The sequence below is a fragment of the Astatotilapia calliptera genome, chromosome 15 (genome assembly GCF_964374335.1).
Source record: "Astatotilapia calliptera chromosome 15, fAstCal68.1, whole genome shotgun sequence".
Lineage (NCBI taxonomy): Eukaryota > Metazoa > Chordata > Actinopteri > Cichliformes > Cichlidae > Astatotilapia > Astatotilapia calliptera.
In genome coordinates, this window is record NC_137436.1 from 37,624,142 (window position 1) to 37,646,864 (window position 22,723).

At 40.4% G+C, this 22,723-nt stretch overlaps 1 long non-coding RNA gene across 1 annotated transcript; it reads left to right on the forward strand.

The window, feature by feature from the left end:
* The first annotated feature begins 9,370 nt into the window (after positions 1-9,370).
* On the forward strand, positions 9,371-10,348 carry LOC145420596 (uncharacterized). The gene is made up of 2 exons (XR_013901924.1): positions 9,371-9,510; positions 10,093-10,348. It is a non-coding gene; the product is annotated as an uncharacterized LOC145420596 (long non-coding RNA).
* The last annotated feature ends 12,375 nt before the right edge of the window (positions 10,349-22,723 follow it).

A 22,723-nucleotide genomic window follows, 5' to 3' on the forward strand; every position in this document is an offset into this window, starting at 1 on the left:
TGTGTAGCTGAATGGCAGTGTGTTTCCTAGAGGTGAGCGGATCGATCCAAATTTGGATAGCGTCAATACCAATGCTGGTACTGTTATCAGATCAATACTAGCACAACAGGATCGATACTTTGCTGCCATCCTTTAAGGTCAGTATCTAACCCACTGAGCTGTATTAAATAAATTATTTTTGGGGGAAATGAAAAAATATACCTAAAACATGCACTGCGAAACCTTTTTGTGTTGACTTTATTTACAGCCTATAAATAGCACACAAAGTGCTTTAGAAACTGACACAAACCCCAAAAGCTAAAAGATGCGTCTTGATCCGTTAACAAAACATACCAATTGTAGCACAAAGTAAACAACGCAGTGATTTAATGGTCATTAATACGTGTGCAGGATTTGCAAATTATCATGACACACTGTGTCTCCTACATAATTTGCCTTTATAGGTTAAAATTATTTGTCTTGGCAGACTGGCCTTGTATTTATTTGGTATTGGATCAATAGCAAAATTTGCAGTATCACACAACACTAATGTTTCCCATTATAAGTACTCATTTTGGGAGGAATGTCATATAATAGCATTGTGTGAGTCTGGTTCTGACACAGCATCTTGAAATGGGTTTGTCCAAAGGATGTTTTACGATGCACAAACACAAAATACTCTACCTGCTAGCTGATTTAAAATATTAAATTCGTTTTAAGTATGATTTCTTTTTGTCGCACTGTTTCACAATACCTGCGGTGACCATAGTTTTGATTAGATGCTGGTCAGAATGAATAAAATAAGCAAGTTTTGCTGTGCATTGTAGTGTCTCTGAGTCAGATTTTTTCCACAACTGCTGTTTTAAGCACTCAAAATTATGCAGAACGGTGCAAATGTTTTGAGCCTCCACTCCTTCATTTAGTGGACAATCTATTAAAAGATGTGCAAACATAGATGGAAATATAGTATGTAAGGCAAAACCTCTTTCCATCTTTAAGAAGCTTTTTGTAATCGCCACCCCATCCTTTATTGGAGTGGCTGTAGCTCAGGAGGTAGACCTCTCCTGACCTCTTCCATATATTTTAACGATGATTTAAATCAAATATTGAAAGTTTGGATTCATCACTTGATAAGACCTGTAGCCACAGATTTTCAATCCAGCTCTGATGACACTTAGATGGGTCAACTGAATTATTTGGGACATGACTTTCAGATACTGCTCATGTGTTGTAGATTAGGGCACACCATGGCAAGTGCAAAAAAATACCATGTGCCCATGAAACTGTTATCTTTGGCATTTTGTAGATTCAGTTGCCTTTTTATCCTTGAGTGATTCATAGGTAAGTGTTCAGTGGTTTAACAAACAAACAAAACACAAAAAAATTTCCTCTGAAACTGGTCAGGTTGGGTTGAAATAAGTGGAAAGCAGCCAATGTCCAAAAAAGAACTTAAGACCACTTGAAAGCAAAACTGAAGGTAGTTCACAGTCCCGCATTTCAAGGCCCATCTTGATGAATTTCCTTCAGTCTTGTTTGCATGCAGCAGAAAAAAAATTCAATTCATTTCCATTTTATTTACACAGCACCAAATCACAACAACAGTCGCCTCAAGGTGCTTTATAATGTAAGTTAAAGACCCTACAATAATACATACAGAGAAAACCCCAACAATTATATGACCCCCTATGAGCAAGCACTTTAATTAATGCATCATGGGAATCCCCCAGGAGCCTAACTATATGCTTTAGCAAAAACAAAGGTTTTAAGCCTAATCTTAAAAGTAGAGATAGTGTCTGTCTCCCAAATCCAAACTGGAAGCTGGTTCCACAGAAGATGGGCATGAAAACTGAAGGCTCTGCCTCCCGTTCTACTTTCAAATACTCTGTCATATCACCTAACACCACATAAGGGCTGTACATGTACCTTCTAATATTTATATTCAGGGAAATTCATGCATTCTTTTAAAAACACGTCACATTACTTTATGAGAGCAACATTTATTTCAACAAATGAGCACACCTGAGCCATGTTTCAGCCATGTTGTCGAAGGGGAGCTTGTGGTGGCATTTGTTTACTCAATTAAATCATGAGAGTCATCTCAAGTGTGACAGGTGAGCAAAACAGACGGCTGAGATTTCCTTCCAATCCCGTGGAGACACTAGCACCGAGAAGCCTGGCACTAATGATTTCATTAACATGGCTAACAGGGCATCGGTACACCTGTTCACAGGCATCTCAGCAGATACTTTGGTAACCTTGAGACAACGGTTCGAGGCCCCTGCCAACAGTCTTTTTTGTTTTATGGCTGCTGTCCCGGCTCTTCCGCTGTTTTATTCAATACTACAATGTGCTGATTTGGAGTTTTGTTTAAAGCTCAAAATCCGCTCCACCGTATGTGCTTTTTTGTGCCAACATTTTTCAGATGTATCTTAGTAGGCTACAAACTGACACTGAGTCCATGTAATTTATATGAATTAAAATAAGACCAACTCCAAAATGCGGTCTCTGTGATGCATGTCTCACTATCAAGGCTACATAAGAATTGTAAGCGTTATTCTTAGATTTTCTCTTAGCCTGCATCCACAGATGTTTTCCACTTGAAAGAGAATGCCAAAAAGTTTAGACAGCTACAGTAAAGTGTTTAAAAGTCTCATTTTCTCATATTGCACCACACTGACTGTTTCAGAACAAATCACACCCATCTGCTTCTCCAAGAAGATCTCAAAACAAATCATTTGCATACTAAGTCTGACCCCTGTTTTTTTCCTTTCTTTCTATCTTTTTTGTCTCACAGAAAAGTTGAAAGCTCGAAATTTTCCAGCTGGAGTTTCTCTGATCTGCCAGTTTTGTTTTTTTTTTTTTTATTGTCTAATATCGCTCTACATGGCTCTGGCTGTGTCTCTCTCTGGGCCTCTATTCTGACATTATCTGCATGCTTTAATGGTCTGTAACTTGTCAAGGCCTATCTGTCTCCTCGCCTACTCATCTGACAGCCTCATTGGTGTTTCCCCCTTCCTGCCTCAGAATATGATCGATAGCCCCTGAGCCCCCCATCCCACTGTCTTCACAGGTGGATATCATTAAGGGATGATAAATGTACTATCAGACAATCCTCTGTCCTCTGTGTAAACCGAACCGGTTGCAGAGTTAAGCTTTAATTGAACTTAATATGCAGTTTCACACAGACAGCACTAAAGTATGTGATAAACAAAGAGAGGTGCATTTTATTAATCCGTATTATCAAATATTCTTAAAGTTTGCCAACTGGTCAACATCAAAAACATGAAAAACTTAAAAGTACTTACTGTAACCTAAACTACACAGTTGTTTTTGTGCCTAAATCTAACCCAAGTTTAATCACAGCGTAAAAACTGATTCATTCTTCAACACATACTTCCAAGAGTGTTTGTAGACTAAAGCAAATTATGTCACCCTGCCGAGGGTTGGGGGGTCAAAACAAAAAGGAACATCTAATCTGAAGGACTTGCCCTATCAAGAAGAGAGTTTTCTGCATGTTTTTGTCATAGTTGCAACATCAGAGCTTTTTGGATTATTTATTTAAGGAGTTGCTGGCAGTTAAACACATTTACTTGTGGAGGTGGACACGGAGAAAAACAGTAGGAGTAAAGGGGAAAAGGAATTCTAATAGTTATCCTCCCAATCTCTGCACTTTTTTTTTTAACATGCCAGCTCTTGCCTAACCAAAAGGACTGTTTAAAAAAAGGTTTGTGTAACAGAAACTCATGTCAGAAGTTGGGTCCCTCAGTGGCGAGCTGCCAGTGAGGATGTACATGTGAATATCAGAGTGAGAGCACAAAACCCGGGGCACTACGGCCTACTCTGTCCGGGAGCCATGCTGTCTGTAAAATGAAACCACAGTTGAGTGAGTCTGCTCTGATAAATGCTAACTGCATTGTACTGTATGTCACAGATATTGGTGGATATCAAAGGATGGTTGACATTTTATGTTGCCACTATGTGTAATAACGTTTCTCTAGCAGCGCATATATACACATAGTAATTTTCAAACCATCTCGACTGATACACTGTTTGGTGGTTTAAATAAAATTTACAATAATTCTAATGGAAAAGAATGTAAAAGTAAAAATTCTTTATTAATTCGAGCAAAATAAAACTGTCATTTCATTTCCTGCTTACTGATCCTGAGAGAACGGGGCCGGCTTCAAAATGATCAACTCGAGGTATAAACCAGTGCTTCATATGGCGATCACGCTTTTCACAGCAAGCCTACGAAGACACCAAATAAAACATGATTTGTGGATTAGATCAGTTTGTTTTCTCAATCCAGCTGACATCCTCTGAAATACCGTACGCAGGTGTGGCATGTGGTCACATGCTAGATCCGCGCTGATAGAAGTCTACCTTTATCACACGCAGACATGTACAGGCATACAGGTGTCATACATTTCTTTCTTTCTGTGCCAACAGACAAATACCCACATGCACACTCACATGCAGTCAGCTGTAAGATCTTGTAACGGAGCAAACACTGTCCGGCACGCTACCTTACAGAGCCGAAAGGTGAGGTGAAAGCGGCGCAACCTCTAATGGTCTTATGTTTTTTTAAACTGCAGTGGAATAACAAAGGCTGGAACGCCACTGAAAATGAAAAGGAAATAGATAACTGAGAGAGCGGAGTGTTTGTTCAATCATTATATGGCCTCGATACTGACAACCAAATTGTCTTTTAAATATTGTAGTAAGTCTCTGAAGTGTTTCTAATTTTTGCTTCATTGCACTGCATGACAAAAAACAGTGGTGTCCAAATAAACGATAAGTAATCCATAACTGTGTTATGAGGACTCAGTCCTTGCTCCAGGCTCGAAGCGCCCACTCCTGTCAAAGCGCTTTCTGTCTCATCTCAATCAATTAATCCCTGTTTAAACACACAAAAAAGATAAGGTTTAAGAGCGGTGTGGCACAACAGTTGCCTGAGTTTAAACAAGCATATCGAGAACAGATATGGCTTTGACCCCCTTTGACATAAAGGGAGGCGAAGATGTCTGGTTTGTCTAGAATTATCAAGAGCTGCACGACCCTCCCCAGGCTCTCTGAGTCCAATTACATGAGCAATATATCAAGCAGGGTGGGATGGGAGTAACAGTGAAGGAAGGATGCAGGGAGGAATGTCTGCCATGGTCCAGGTCCACATCTCCTTCTGTTTGAATTGGCTCACTCTTGAGAACATCACGGTAATCGAGAACCCGGAGAATGTGATATTGCTGTCCATTATCGCTATCTCCTCTACTTCTCGCAACAAAGCTGCCAAAAATATCATCGCGAAAACATCTTGTTTTAGACATTCTGTTTTGTATCATAATGCTGTAAATACGTGCCGACATGTGACTCTGCTTCTTTGGCATTTCAGTAGTTTAGTTTTGAAGACATGCTCGTCAAGTGTGCTTCCTCAGATCCATCTCACTTTCCATCCCCTGACAGGCAGCAGTCTACTCATGAAAAATCTTTTAGTCTGAGAATTTATTCCATTATTTTTTAATAAATATATCACTTAAGACTTAACGTTTTTTTTCCTCCTTGACCGCTGGGCCTCTTTGTTCAAGCATTCAGTTCTAATCAAACACACCCAGTGGAAATCAGACCAAAATTAGGCCACTAAGCACAAAACATTTAGACGGTTCAGTTAAATCAGGAGCGGTCCTCACTGGCCAATAGGCCTAATTGATTGACTGTGAACTCTAACGTGCCTACCAGAGGCTTTTATTGGAGAGAGGTGCCTTCAAATTAAGCATTTGTTCCCTGCCAAGAAGGCAGCCTCTCTTTTGAGTTTATACTGCAGTAAGCAAATGTATGATTGTGTCTACATTTTAATTTGCTTACTTAGAGAACAGTGACCCCTGTCACATTTTACTCTCCCCAGCCAACATTATCACTGACATCTCTGAGGATGCTAAATTATATGGCCACTTAAACTCTGCTTTTGCAGCACAGCCCACTGGTGTGTGTGCGTGTTCACTCCTGCTGAAATGACCATTGTTTGTAGGTCATTGGGAAAAAATAAAAAATAAAACAGCCCCTGATCTTGACAGAAAAAGGCAGGATGTATGTAGTGTAACTGCTTTCCTAATTTTTCTTCAAAAATATAAAGATAGCATTTGTTACATGCAATGTTACACTGGTCATTTACCAAACAAGACTTTTATGTAGTTGCTTATTTCTGGGTCATTAGGCCTGAAATTACTGAAAGGAACCTTTGTTGGGCCCAGTGTTACGGTACACAGAGATTATGTTCCTCTTGTCGCTAAAGTGGAAAGTGGTGGGTGTGTCGCCCACCGCGCAACACAAAAATCTTTACATTATGACGTCCACGCATCATTATTAGGGGAAAGATTTCTTTTTAAAGGAGTTATGAGATATGGCAAATATCACTGTATAATACTTGTTAAGTTTGATGGCAAAGTCAGATCAGTTTCTGTTATTAAATGTCTTTAGTCAAGTGGTAAGGATGAATTTTCTCTGGCTGAATGTCTGTACTCAATTTTACAACTACATTCTTTTTTTCTCTGTGATTTCTTTTATTTCCTTTCATTTCCTTTCTCGTGAGAAGCACAGATAGCGATCGGACCGGTTGGCTTAAGCATTACTACTAGGGTTTTCTTTGTCTTTTGACAGTGTTTTGAAATGCTGCCACAAAGCCAGTTTAAGTACCTAGTCAAATTTTTTCCTTATGTAACACTCATATAATTACACGGTCAGACACGGAAGCACTTGAATGTGCCCCGAGCGCCTTCCGGGCATTAAAGACAAAGGGTTAAATAAAAAAATGAAAGTAAATTATTTAAAAATAAAACAAAACTCTTAACCTGGCCTTTAAGGTTTGCTTAATGGTCAAATTTTATATGTATATATGAAAACAAATAAGGAAAAATAAGGCAAAGAGATTTATGTTACACAAGTATGCACCCTCAAGTAGCAATTATTCTTAATCTTAAGTGTAATTATGGAAACTAAGTTGTGTTCTCACTAAAGAAAATACTTAACCTTGTAATGGCACGCTTTTTCCATAATGGCTCATTGCTGTGAAAGATAATTGCTAGGAAAAACTGTGGATTGGGCGGCATTCAAAAAATGTCCAAGTGGGCTTTAGCAAGATTGAACATCACCCCTCTGTGGCATGAGAAGCTTGAGACTGAATGCTGAGAGATGCCACCCAAAAACATGAGAGTTGAACTTAATGCACGACAAGCGTTTTGGAAAGAATCTCCTAAATAGGGGTTGGAATTCATTAAAGTGTTGAGCTACTCGAGGTCACAGATGGCAATGCACTTGTATTGTCAGTATGTGCAGATCTTAGTGTCCTGTGCTTGAAGGTGAGTCTTCTGAGGAACAACAGTAAAATCCAGAGGAAGACATGTTCTTACATTCATCCAGCACTCAATCACATTGCATTTTATTTATATAGTGGCCAAATCACAACAAGAGTCACCTCAAGGTGCTTTATATTGTAAGATAAAGATCCTACAATAATACAGAATAAACCACAAAAATCCCCTAGGAGCAAGTAGAAGGACAAACTCCCTTTTAACAGGTAGAACCCTCCGGCAGAACCAGACTCAGGGAGAGGCGGTCATCTGCCTCAACCCTCTATTTCAAAAACAATATAAAACAAGTTTCCATCAGTTTTTCAAAGCAAACCACAGATTCAGCCGACGTGATAGGCTGAGGAAGGCTGTTCCAAAGTTCAGGCACTCAAACAGGTGATCACCTCTGGTTTCAAAATAAGAGCGTTGGACAGTTCGGTTAACCTGATCATATTATCTGATTGGCCAGCTGCTGTTAAAAGGTTTCAGTGGCTCTGCTATATATGCAGGAGCAAAGAAGCAAATAGCTTGAGTAGTAAACTATTTAAAAACAAAATTCATCATATTTCCAAAAACACAAATATCCAGTCTTCTAGATACTAATTATGTGAACTACCTAGTAATGCTAATCATAAACAAAAATCTTACCTTGAATCTCCTACATGCTAATGAAGTAAAGGCAGTGGAAGGTTTGCCTTTACTGGATTAGATACAGAAACAGAGAATAATGCGTGCCACGGTGCTGAACGGCATAGACAACAGCAGGTAGAGAGAAGGTAAACACACACAACAAAAGACTCCTCACCTCAAAAAGTCACTGTGACGCAACTTTAGACAAAGATGAAAAAAACAGAAAACACAAAAACACTGCAGCTTGCGTGTGTGCAAAGGTTAGAGTGAGCAGTTGTTAAGCCCAACTACAACACACAATCAAAATAGTCGCACGAATCATTAGTTTGGTGAAGTTAAAGATTATAGATGTGCTGTTACCATGAGAGTATGTCTGTTGGAAGAGATATTTTCATAGTCTGTGCTGCTTTACCTTTCAAAAAGTTTGTCTTATCACAGCAGAAATGCTACAGTGCATGCCAGCTGCATGTCTCAATGATCCCTATCACTAAGTGTTTTTTCATGTCCCACTCTCTGATTCTCATTCTCAGATGCTTGTCTTTCTTGACCCACATCACTCAGTAGATCTCTCATCACTGTGGTACAGTAGCAAAGCGAAAGACAAGAAAGGGCAGGAGAGGGAGGAGGTCCGGATATGTGAAAGAGTTGCTGTAGCTAACCTCAGAGGACTACAAGAGTGATGACGGCTGTCCACACCTGTCGGGGACAACAGGAAACCAGTTTGACACCTGCTCATGCTTGTGGTTCACACAGCTTCTGAGAAACTATGTGAAACGGCTTACATTTTCATAACAGCTTCTTTTAAAAAGGTTGACTCATCTCGGATTTCTGCCATTTTCGGTTTCCATGAAGAAAACCAAAAAAGGTTTCTTCCATGAATCTCAAGTAAACAAAGCAAAAAGATCAAAGCAAAATCAATAGAACCTGACCTATCTTCACCTACTCTACACAGCTATATTCTGGACAAAGAAAAGTGTGACAGCTGTGTGCTTCACCTTCCATATGATCCAATTGTTCTTTAAGCTCTTATTACTTACTTACTCTCATGCTCTGTCTTGGTGATGTTACTGTCAGCTGGGATAGCTGCATCTATCACAACTGCATCTCTCAACCAGCACTATGTGTGGTTGGTTGGCCACCAAGTGCTTGTCAGTGTGGAATTTCAATTCCCACTAGACCTTCGCTCTGCTGTGTATATTTGTTTCACAAATAGTACACAGCAAATTCAAAAGTGTTAAATGTTTGGTGTTAATAGTCTTCTTGCAAAAGTAGAGTTAATTTTACTCTAAGTAGAGTCACATTCTTTTAATGTAACTCTGAGGTGTAAAATGATAGTAGTTAAAATCGAGTGTTAAAAATGAGTGTTTCTCTGTCAAATCTGGAGGTGTTACAATGGAAACATTAACTCTTGACCTCTTAACTCTGAACTCCTAGAGGGGCTATGACACCAACAGAGTAAATTCACAGACTCCGCCCCCAGCACCATAGGCTCCAATCGAAGCTGAAGTGAAGCCGTTTCAGAACATTTTGCTCTACATATTTGAGTTGTTTGCCATACTTGGTAAGTCATTTTTTCAAAGATTGTTTCAATTATTATTATGAGCTTTTACTTCTGTGGCTCTTTGGAGTTGAGACAAAGCTGTGTGAAAGGCATTAGCCATGTTGCTCGGTGATAGCATAATATTCTGTTTTAGCTAGCTGAAAGGTATTGTTTGCGGGCAAATACCACAGCCTTGAAAAAAGCTTGCATGTGAATTTTCAGTCAAATTTTTGGTCAAATACACCTAAAACAATGTCTAGAATGTGAAATGTGGTATAATGGTGCTACTTGAAGCCTGAAACCGATCACCCATAAAACAAAACGAGCAAACAGCAGTAGCAGACGTCCTGACTGGATTCTACGTTAGCATTTAGATCCCTCCAGAGTTTTGTGCACACGGTTTAGGTAAAAATGAAAAAGGTTGAGGTTTTACATTTAGTTCAGTATTACCTGTTGTCTGTGTCCTTGTCTTTTGGGAAAATACTTTACACAAGTAATGGCTCAAAGAGGATTCTTTTTTTTTTTTTACTGTGCTGCAATTGTTTACTGGATTATTTGTGCCATTAATTAGTGTCAACTAATTTTTATTCAATCTCCACATAGGATATGCTTGTGAAGATGGAGTATGGGGGAGAGCAGAAGTGCGTTGAAGTTCCACAAAGTGATGAATGAAAGACATGCATATTGTATTGAAGAAATAAGTGATGAGAATGCTGTTATTTGCATTTACCAGCTCACCTATGTCAGACCTTTTGATAAACAAAATTCTAATGAAAGTGAGAACATGTACACTGTTACATCTTTCAGAAAATGTTTTGAAATTGTGGTGCGCAGTTCAGAATAAATGTTTTTCAAAAACCATTGCATCTTTTTAGTAAATGTTTATTTCCAAAAGACATTTCTAGAAGTTCAGAACAGTAAAATTCCCACTTTTTAGAATGAATTAGAAGATAACTCTTACGTAGTTAAACTAAAATACTCTTTGAGAGTTAATATATAAACTCTTAACACCAAGTGTTAAATGATCAACTCCAGACAGATTTGGTGTTTAACACTAAATCAGAGTTAACGTACCAACTCTCCAAAAAGAGTTAAATTAACACTCTCTGGTGTGGACCCATATAGACACTTTAATAGTGTTGAAATCAAATCCGACAGTGTTAATTTGGACATGCTGGATTTGCTGTGTACCAACTCGCAATATTTTGCATGTTTTTTCATCAACATTAAGTACAACATCTAAAGGCCACCCTGTTATTACCAGCAGTGCGTTCCGATCACGTAACAAGAAAGGTTTAACCTGCAGTAGAAGACAAAGAGATTTCCACTAATTGGCTAAAACTGCTGCAGTTTACTGTAATCCCTCGTGTGTTCAGTGCTGTGTTAGCAGAAGAAATGAGAAACTGGAAACAATACACCAAAAAAGGCAGAAACAAGGGACATCTTGAAACATGTTGGTGTGTTTTACTCGAGGCATGCGCTACCCAAAATTTAAGTTGATAGTTAATTTGTTCTGTCGTGATGGAGACATATGTAGTCATGTGGTCTCTTATAGCAACATTAATAGCTATAAAAATGCCATCTCGTGGTGTTATTTTACACACTGTAACTTTAATGCTAATTTATAATTAATGGTGCATACATATAAGTAAGAATGTATACAGTTTATTCACTCGAAGCCATGTTCACAGGCACACACCTGTGATAATGCACAATTTTACACTGTGCCATGAACAAGTAAACTATAACAGTAAAGTTCTTCTAGGTCCTTTTTCTTTAACTTCAATAGAGTTTTTGATTTCATTCAATTCTCTTCCACTCAACATTTATGTAGTCTGGCAATTGAACAGCAGCTAAACAAGACTGGATCAAAGCTTGCTTTTAAAGCCACAGATAATTTAATCAGGCCTTGTTTCTTTGTGGGTGTATCCATTAGTAATAGTCAACATTAGTATGTGGGTTATGTTAATCCTACCACATTAGAGTATTTCACCTGTGAGGGAGATGGAATAGGTGGCTTCCTTCTCTAGTAAATGGGGATGATCAGGTCCTTGGGCAGCTTGCCACCTCCTAGGCCAAGCAGGAAATCAAGGTTTTCAACTCCAAACAGTTCCAAGAAAACCCAGCCTGCATAACAATAAACCATACGGTCATGGTATTGCAATCGTCTGTGGCCATATTTCAATGGGATATGCACTTCTACTATTTCTATAAATATGCTACAACTACTTAATTTCTTTTTTCTTTTTACAAAACAGCTTTACATTTAACTACAATATGTTGGTACAGACATATCCAATTGCAAGCCAAGCAGAGCTACAGCTCAGTTTCGACTGAAATTTAAAAAAATAAGAAATGGAATATATGCTTCTTTAATGAGTTAAAAATGCACATCTACAGTCCACACCACAGCAATAATTTAACATCCTCACCCACACACCCAGACGCATCCACTTCAGTGGCATGCTGTCCTGGCTGACATGCCAACACAATCGCTAGCTACATTAGCTTAGCTAGCCAAGCCATTAGCTTAGCCAAGATGGTCAGAAAGTGGTTAAACTTTATCAAGCTGGTAGCCTGTTGCCTCCCTCACTACTACTTTTACTCATACTCCATTTAGGAAGGTACAAACAGCTTTATTTTCATTGAGCTTGTTTGATAAGCTTTTTTCTTAGCTTTTTGATGTTAGCTGGCTTTTTTTCTGTTCTCTGTCAAAATTATCCTACAACTCTTCAGTAATGTGGAGGTCTGGACTCTGGGGAGGCCAGTCCATAACTGATAGGCTTCCAGTGTGTTTTTCTATACCTTTTGTATACTTTTACTGCAATTGTAGTGTGTTTGGGAACAGTGTCATGCTGAAAAACTAAGCTGCTGCCACTCAGGCATGTTTCAGATGGTACTGAATGATGGATCAGAATCTAAAGGCACTTCTTTCTGCATTCAGAACTCGTCAGTTCTGACAAGATCCCAATCACCACTGGTTGAAATGCAGGCCTAAACCATGGTAGAGCCTCCACTGTGATTTATAGATGGCGGTAGACACAACTGTTTTACCTTTCTCCCGACCTCACCCGTCCATACTGACAATATTTTGAGCCAAACATTTCATATTTGTTTTTAGCACTTCATAAGATCTGTTGCCAGAGATTCCCAGTACAGTTCTTGTGCAATCTGACATCCTTCAGCCTTCATTTCCCTTCTTTAATAATGTGAACTGAGTGTTTGCCAAACAAAAACAAAATTCATCTGAAAATGGTCAGTTATACAGAAAAAACTGGCAAATTAAACCTAATAACTAACTCTGTGAGTGGTAGTTTACATCCAAATAAAATGGGTCAGCATGATAAACTGGCTGAAATATTGGCTTGTTTACAACCTGTTTCAACATCAGTCCACGCTTTGTTGTAGCAGTTAAAGAGAGCAATGGACAAAATGTTGTTCTTACCAGATATCCCCAAAACTATGAAAATAAAGGCAAAGTTACATATTAAACATTAGCTATCTTTTAAGGTTTATCTGCCTGCCTGGTATTAATTTTTCCTATCGAGTAAGGAAAGTAATAATAAATGAATGAATATGAAAGACAGCAACAGAGCAGGAGAAATAGAAGGAATAAAGCAAGGAAGAGTATAATCCATAGTCTCTTGTACTGCCTACAGCAATACATCTCCCTGGAGAGGTTACTGCTGACAACAAGACATAAAGACAGAGAGAGAGGGAGAGAGAGAGAGTGACAGAAAAAAAAATGAGACAAGGAGAGAGGGAGGTGTGAAAAAGGTAATCACTAGCTACCAGCATGAGAGCCAGGTAGATGAGAGTACTGGAAACCTTAAACATTTTTTTGCCTCACTCAGTCACAACAATCGTCTTCATATAATCATATAAAAAAATAAAAATGGAAGGAGGAAAAAAAAACAGTATTAACCCTTTAACCCTCCCTGCCAGGGATTCGTGGCTATTTATAAAGAACCATTACAGGGAAAATTAATGCCAATATTCTGAATTTCACAGAGGAGACGATGATACTTTCACATCTGGTATAAACAGCTGCTCTTTGATTTGAAGGTACGGGGAAGTAACTGATGGGTGGAGTGGCATGGATGTGGGCAGTGAGAAAGTTTATTTTGTTCCTGTTCCTGTGGTCTAAGTCAATGTAAATCCAACTATGGGGCTATAACGTTTAAATGTGCTCATAGTAGAAAATCTTAGGAAGCAGCTGTCTTACTGAATTCAACCAAAAATCATTATTTTTCACACTTACTGTACTCTTCAGTTTAACCCCAACAATCAGACGATCCCCTCTGAGGAAGCACTAGCTGATGGTGGGAAGAAGAACTTCCTTTTAACAGGAAGAAACCTTTAGCTGGATCAGGCTCAGTGAGTGGGAGTGGCTTAGACCTTTCTACACATGATGAACTGGACACTAAATGTAACCTTCAATCCAAAACTACATTAGATAAGATGAGGGTTCCTTTGCTATGCCAGGATTTCAAAGCATTCAGAACTCCTGGTTCTCTTACATCTTCTTTTACCCACATACTACAAGGGTGTCTTGCAGTTAAAATAAATTTAATTTATTTTTAAAATTACATTTACAACACAAGAAGCAATCTGTGAGCGCAAACCTCCACCGAGGCTGCTCACTCTCTTACTTTTAATGGCTCTGCAATCCTACAAAGTTTTATCAGAATCCATTCAAACCTTTTCAAGCTTTCATGTTTACAGACAGAAAGATTGACATGCACACAGACGCTACCAAAAGCATAACCTCCTTGGTGAAGGTAATAAACCTTGTCAGTCCCCATCAAGAAGGCACATGTTCAACCGTTTCACTTGACAAACTGTTTACATTTCATGCCATTCAAACTGTGTTGCTAAAGCGCTTTATCTGGAAATAAAATCAGTCCATAATTTCTCTTCGCACTGGAAAAAAAAGTTCATAAATCATAAAGGAAATCATGATAAATGATAAATGGCCCACCTTTTGTCAAATAACTTTAGGAGTTTAGCTTACCTGCCAAGAACTTGAAGCATCTCATCTTAAAATCTTCACGAGTCAATTTCTAACGTGAATGATGGCCAAATATACAAAAAATGATATCCAAGTCCTCATAAATCACATTAATACTTCCACACGCATCTTTCATTAAATGTTATCTGTTTAAGTAAATACCCATTGCTCAGAGTGTTTCAGCTGTCTGATAAATCAAACCGTCTCTTTACTTGTCATCTGCGTTTATAAAGATTTTAATAAGGCTTCACAGCATGGCTTTGCTCTTAAATGTGTCATTATGAGCTCGGAGACAGCAACAGCTTCTGAGGAATGCAGGCAGCTGATTAGGTTTTCTTGGCACGTTCTGAGCTGACACTTGCAGATTGACACTGACTGGTAGTCTCCCAGAGGCACAGTCAGTCAAAGGGTGTGAACCAGTGAGTGTTGGCGCGTGCGACTATATCTGTCTGAGCATGCGTCTCTGCGACAAAAGCACAGATGTGTGTCAGATTAACAGCGCATTCTTGTCCATCAACATGACTGGTTGTCTGTCTCTTATGGCCCGCCACCGTAGATTCCCTTTGGTTTACATATTGCTTCTTATTCAGCATTCCAAGAGAAAAATACAAGGTCACTGACCCACACTCATAAATATACAGACCGTACATAAACACCAAAAAACACAACTTTAAAACCAATGACATGTGCGGTTACAGTTGTACCCGTCAAGGGTTGTGAGGATTTATTAGAGGCTGTGTTGGAAGTGAGAAAAATGGGAAAGAATGGCAAAGTCAGAGTAAGGCTACATCTACACTAATCCAGATTAATTTGAAAATGGCATTTTCGTCTAAAAACGCTCCGTGTCCACACTATCATTTTCAGTCGTTTCATGCTTACGTTTTCATGCGTGAAACGTGAGACGATTTGACCTGCATCATTTCTGTCTGCCATTTATTTACTTTCCGGCTCTTTGAAACGTTGCAGCAATATGTCGAGTAAAAGCACAGAGTTTTTTAAATGGACTGACACAAACTAACACAAAAGTACAAAGTATCAAGTATCAAAGTTGCAAAAGTGACTCTGAATTAAAGAATTAAAGAAAAGCTATCTGGAGCATGTTCAAACTGATATTAATCTTTAATAGGGCTGTTAAAATTGAGAGCAGACAAAACAGCTGCTGTACAATGCCCTCCGCTATCTTAGTGTAATTGGTAACATTACTGCATCATATGACTAAAATGCGTCATCGTTTCTGAAAGTCTCCGTTTATGGAGTCTACACTGCGATGCAAAAGCGGCGTTTTCAAATGTATCCGCTTTGGAGAGCGTTTTCAAAAACCTCTGTTTTCCTTGACCGAAAACAACGTCTCAGTGTGGATGGAAGTCCAAAAAAATAAAGAAAAAGATGCGTTTTCAAACGAAAACGTATTAGTGTGGACATGACCTAAGGGCATCTCCAGAGCTGCAGGTCTTGTAGGATGTTCTTAGCCTGCAGGACTCCCAGAGACAGGGTAACAGGGTCATAGATGCCCAGGAAGCTTGATCTGTGTGGTCGCAGATCCCACAGAGAAGAGCTGGTGCAGCACAGATCGCAGAACATGGTGGATTTTAGTTTGTGTAAGATGATCCCTGTCCATTGATGAAACTGAGAATTGGGCCGTGCTCATCTGAAAGCTTTTTTTTTACCTGTACAAAGATCTTCGTCTTGTTGGCTACACCCCTTCCTGGCCCTGATACTTATTGATAAAAGAGGGATTTTCCAGTGGGATAAAGTGTTCTACCACACAGCAAAAGTTGTTCACAAATCATGTGAGACAAAGATTTTAAGGTTTTTAAATCCTCCTATCAGATCTCAATCTGACAGAGCAGCTGTGGGTTGTGCTGGAAATTTGATCCACTGAGGCCCACACCTCCCAAATTATATTTCTATATTTCAGATACGGCTTTTCTATTGTTACTCTAAAGCCCTATTCACCATTTTCTCTAAAGAAGCACTGTCATTACGGTAGCAATGGAGCGCATTTTGCTTTAATAGCTAAGCTCTGCGAAGCATTGTCAAGTAAGCTGGACTTCAGATTTATTGAGCTGCGCCCGTGTCATCCCAGATTTAGACCTGCTCTTTTAAGTGGTTCGATAAACAAGTGAAAACACTTCACATTGCTGAGAGACACCGATGTCTTTAATGTGGTCTCCGTTGTAATTTTAAAAAGTCTAGCGTGTTGACATGTGTTTGTCTACAGACGACAGCAGCAAAGACAGTTCACCTTTGTTCCTAAGCCAAATAACTCAGGTAACTATGCACAATAACAGACATAAACAAAACCTGAATGATCTAGACGCAGATACGAACACAGACAGACGACAATATGACAGAGACACCGCCTTCTGCGGTTGCTTTAGTTCAGGGAACAAGAGAACATGTTTGGCATTTACTAACTTAACACGGAAGTTAGCATACGGAAAATATAGCATGGTCTGTGAAAGAACCACGTTCACCAAGTGGATATACAGCACAGGGAGACATTGTGGGAACAGTGGGAAGATTCACAAGAATCCAAGTCTGACGGCAAGGAAGTTCTGCAAGGAAATTCATCCTCCCTTAACAAACATGAAAGCAACATTAAACCTTAGTAAAGTCAGCAACAGAAGCACTGTGCAGGGGGATTATGCTGGATTGGAGGAGGGAGATGCATCAGCAAGCACATTAAAGAATAAGCATATCATATCGCAGTAATTGGAGATCTGTCAGGTAATAATGGATGCCATGTACACCTACGTTACTGCATGCTTTTAATGCCTGAACTCACACAATGCTATTTTAAACCATTTAGCTAAAAAAAAAATGCAAAACCAGGTACCACTAGGGTTCATACATTTGTTCATAATTAATATAAATAGCAGTTTACTGACAAGTCATTTGAAGAAACGAATGCTAAGTCTTGCTTATATCTTTGAATAAAGTATTAATAATACTGTGATTTTGTTTGCATTTGCATGTGATCTGCGAATGTCTACATATACTGTAGGCACATACACACAATAGTATTTGAGTAAAGACACACACACATAAATATACACCAACATAGTCATGCATGAACACACCTTGGCCTGAGCTAGTGTTGTCCAATTATAGGAGGATCCCAAAGCCCTGCTACATCAAAATGAGAAGGACAGGATTAAGACCTTCGAATGAGGGAGGGTGGCAGTAAACTGGAAAGGAAATGGATGAAAGACCCTTCACGCGCCAGCCTCCACTGTCTGCCTGGGCATGTAGTTGCACAGTATGTGTGTGTTAAAGGTTTATGTGCATCTCATCATGTACTTCACTTGTCATAATCTGCTCCCTGTACTCTCTGCTGCCAGATCTGCATTTATTTGGGTTTTCTCAATCACAGGGGTTTGCTAAAGTGGCAGGTAGATGGATTCTGTCACTATGTCAGCCATTGTGAATTAGAATGGCTGTCACACACTGGGCCTTGTAGGTGAATGATATGAAAGATGCCTGACTAAGATTGAGCTTTGCTTTTTTGTCGCTATTAATGTGTGCTATTTATACAAGTACACATTTATTTGACAGTGTTTTTTTCCCCACTTTTTCTTTGCAATGTGGATTGATTAATGGCGTCTAAAGTTCTAGGCACAAGCAATCTTGATTGAAAATGGGTCCACACCCTGTTGTTGTGAGTTCAGCCAAGCCAATTTCTTAGAGAGCAAATCACATTACGTTTGCTGCATTTTAAACACGCTCACATGCATGCATGGGGTGCAAAGGCTATCGCTTTCACCAACCTCAGCAACGTACTCTCGAACACATGACATACATATAGATATGTACACACACACACACACACACACACACACACACACACACACTTCGAACACATGACATCTATCTATCTATCTATATCTATATATATATATATACAGGGTCCAGTAACCATCACAGTGGCAGATATCCAAGAAAGGGTCTCCAGTATGAAGAGTTGGACAGCACCAGGGCCCGACATGGTTCACGCCTACTGGCTGAAGAAGCTGACTGCACTCCACGAGCGTCTGGTAGCACAAATGAACCAGCTGCTAGTTAACGAGAGACACCCGGAATGGCTAACTGAAGGCCGGACGGTCCTGATCCCCAAGGACCCCAAGAAGGGACCGGTCCCCTCCAACTACCGACCAATAACCTGCCTCAGTACTACATGGAAGCTCCTGTCAGGCATCATATCGGCTAAGATGAACAGGCACATGGGTCAATACATGAGCGGGACACAGAAAGGAATTGGCAAGAATACCAGAGGTGCAAAACACCAGCTACTGGTAGACAGAACAATCAGCCGAGACTGCAAGACCAGACTGACCAACCTGTGCACTGCCTGGATTGATTACAAGAAGGCCTATGACTCAATGCCCCACAGCTGGATACTGGAATGCCTAGAATTGTACAAGATCAATGGGACCCTAAGAGCCTTCATCAGGAACTCAATGGGGATGTGGCGTACAACACTAGAGGCCAACTCCAAGCCCATAGCACAAGTCACCATCAAGTGCGGGATCTACCAAGGAGATGCTCTGTCCCCACTGCTGTTCTGCATAGGTCTGAACCCCCTCAGTGAGATCATTAACAAGACTGGCTACGGATACCGACTACGGAACGGAGCAGTTGTCAGCCACCTCCTGTACATGGATGACATCAAGCTGTATGCCAAGAGTGAACGAGACATCGATTCACTGATCCACACTACCAGGCTATACAGCAATGACATTGGAATGTCGTTCGGACTGGAGAAGTGTAGTCGGATGGTAACAAAGAGAGGGAAGGTAGTCAGAACTGAGGGGATTGAACTACCAGAAGGCAACATTGCAGACATAGAGGACAGTTACAAGTACTTGGGGATCCCACAGGCGAATGGGAACCATGAAGAGGCCGCTAGAAAAGCTGCAACCACCAAGTACCTGCAGAGGGTCAGGCAAGTCCTGAGGAGTCAGCTGAATGGTAAGAACAAGATCCGGGCCATCAACACGTACGCCCTGCCCGTGATCAGGTACCCTGCTGGGGTAATAGGCTGGCCAAAGGAGGAGATAGAAGCCACTGACATAAAGACAAGAAAGCTCCTTACCATGCATGGAGGGTTTCACCCCAAATCCAGCACCCTGAGGCTGTACGCTAAGCGGAAGGAAGGGGGCCGGGGACTGGTGAGTGTCAGCACCACAGTCCAGGATGAGACAACGAACATCCAAGAATACATTGGGAAGATGGCCCCAACTGACCGAGTGCTCAGTGAATACCTCAGGCAGCAGAAACCCAAGAAAGAGGAGGGAAACGAGGAACCATCATGGAAGGACAGGCCCGGTATGTACCACCGGCAGATAGAGGAGGTGGCTGATATCCAGAAATCCTACCAGTGGCTGGACAAAGCTGGACTGAAAGACAGCACAGAAGCACTAATCATGGCAGCACAAGAACAAGCTCTGAGCACAAGATCCATAGAGGCTGGGGTCTATCACACCAGGCAAGACCCCAGGTGCAGGCTGTGTAAAGATGCCCCAGAGACAATCCAGCACATAACAGCAGGGTGCAAGATGCTAGCAGGCAAGGCATACATGGAACGCCATAACCAAGTGGCCGGCATAGTGTACAGGAACATCTGTGCCGAGTATAACCTGGAAGTCCCGAGGTCAAAATGGGAGATGCCCCCAAGGGTGGTGGAGAATGACCGAGCTAAGATCCTGTGGGACTTCCAGATACAGACGGACAAAATGGTGGTGGCTAACCAACCGGACATAGTGGTGGTAGACAAACAGAAGAAGACGGCCGTAGTGATCGATGTAGCGGTTCCGAATGACAGCAATATCAGGAAGAAGGAACACGAGAAGCTGGAGAAATACCAAGGGCCCAGAGAAGAGCTCGAGAGGATGTGGAGGGTGAAGGTAACGGTGGTCCCCGTGGTAATCGGAGCACTAGGTGCGGTGACTCCCAAGCTAGGCGAGTGGCTCCAGCAGATCCCGGGAACAACATCGGAGATCTCTGTCCAGAAGAGCGCAGTCATGGGAACAGCTAAGATACTGCGCAGGACCCTCAAGCTCCCAGGCCTCTGGTAGAGGACCCGAGCTTGAAGGATAAACCGCCCGCAGGGGCGTGCTGGGAAGATATATATATATATGTGTGTGTGTGTGTGTGTGTGTGTGTGTGTGTGTGTGTGTGTGTGTGTGTGTGTGTGTGTGTATGTATTTAAGAGCTGTGCCTGGAACAGACGGCCGGTTTCACAGGCCTGTTTGTGAACTCCTGGATTGGGTCAATCAAACCATTTTATGGGGCAGGGAGAAGGAGGGGAGCACGGGGAGGCAACCTAAGAAGGAGGAAGCATTTAAAGGTAGAGAACACAAACTAATGAGACAGTGTTGCTCTTCTGCACACTTGGCTTATATACTTTCTCAGTCTAAATGTGAAGAGGTTTAAATGCATTGGAGACCTTTAGCACAAACATTTACTGTCACTTATAATATTACATCAAGCAACTTACCGGGAATGGTTATCTAAAAGCAACTATGTACAGTGTCTCTGTTTGGCATCTCGCCTGCAATGTCGTCTTTATTCAAAAGCAAGCACCAAATTCAACAGAATAGAGAGTGGAGCGGAACAAGTTCCACATAAAATCTTCAACCCAAATTGACAATCCGGTCTCAGAGCAGTTTGTGATATAGTCACAACCTATAATCTATAGATTTGTGTTTCTATAAACTAATTTTAAACTTTTATTCAAGTATTTTGTGTCCCTGAACATGATTTTTCCATGAGTCTGCTCTCATATGTCCTGAAAAGCAACAGTAAGTCTGCGTTTGTAGGCTGGTGGGGTGGTGGAAGATTAAAGAGGACATGAAACACTGCACATATAAAGGCTAATTTACATCATGGAGCCCTGGTCTGAAAAACTGACACAGATGTAACTCTGTCTGTGAAGCTGGATTTAAGAAATAAGTGTTTAAGTTTTTAAAACATGTGTAGCGCCATCTTCTCTCAGTACAGAAGGTTACATCATGTGGTTGGTTGTGGCTAATTGACTTACAAAAGTTTGTGTTAGCTAACCAGTGACAGGATCGATAACTCAGAGGAAGAAAATAACATCACTAAAACTCAAAATCAGTTGAAGGGGCTCACTTGTGGGCTGCCCCTGTCTGCAACAATTACTTTTATGTTAAGAAAATGAGGTTATACTGTCCACTTTCACTCTCTGTCTCTTTAGCAGTAAGTGGCTCGACGTTGTTTGGCTAGCTGCACTCGAGAAAATCCACCTGTTAGCCGTAATGCTCGCGTTTGTAAAGCACTTCATGAATGACCATACCATACCATACCAACTTTATTTCTAAAGCACTTTAACATAAAACCAGAGTTTCACAAAGTGCTGTACATGTTAATAGCATACGTAAAGAAAATTAAAATGAGATACGATAAAATAAATAGATACAATAAATTGAAACATGTTAAAACAAATTGAGTCAACCCCTCTAATCAATGCCAAAGGCTTCAGCGAATAAATATGTTTTAAGAAGACTTTTAAATTCAGAGAGAGAAGAGGCCTGCCTAACATGCAAGGGCAGATCATTCCACAACTTTGGAGCAGCTACAGCAAAAGCACGATCACCTTTAAATTTATACTTAGTTTTCGGTACCTTAAGGAGCTGCTGATTGGCGGACCTAAGGGAACGGGCAGGTGTATATGGTTGTAGTAGCTCCGAGAGGAATGACGACTGTACTGAAGAGAGCCTGTTTGAGTCACCAGACTAACAAGCTGGAGTCCAAACGTCAGCTTTTCTTTGCAGGCCGTGCACCAAGCTGGCAAAGCAGATGTTTGCAAAATGCAATCAGCACTCTTTAATGCAAAAAAATATTCTCTCTCAACCAAACAGTTTACTACAGAACAGGTTACTACATGTGTTTCACACCTTGCCTTTATATATTTAGTTTTTCATGTCCTCTTTAAGTATGCAACCCAAGTTTGAATCCTACCTGTCGCAGTTTGTCATTTTTAAAATACATTGATAATTACAAATATGTTGTTTACTTAGTGTTAAGCTTTTTTTTTTTTTTTTTTTTTTTAGTGTTAAGCTTTAAAAGCTACTTGGTTAAGGTTAGGCATTAAATGCTACTTATTTATATTTTTAAAAATATGATTTAGTTTAAAATGTAATGGTTGTAATGTATTTTAAAGCTTTGCTGACGTCTCCCTGCTTTTTCTACAAAATATAC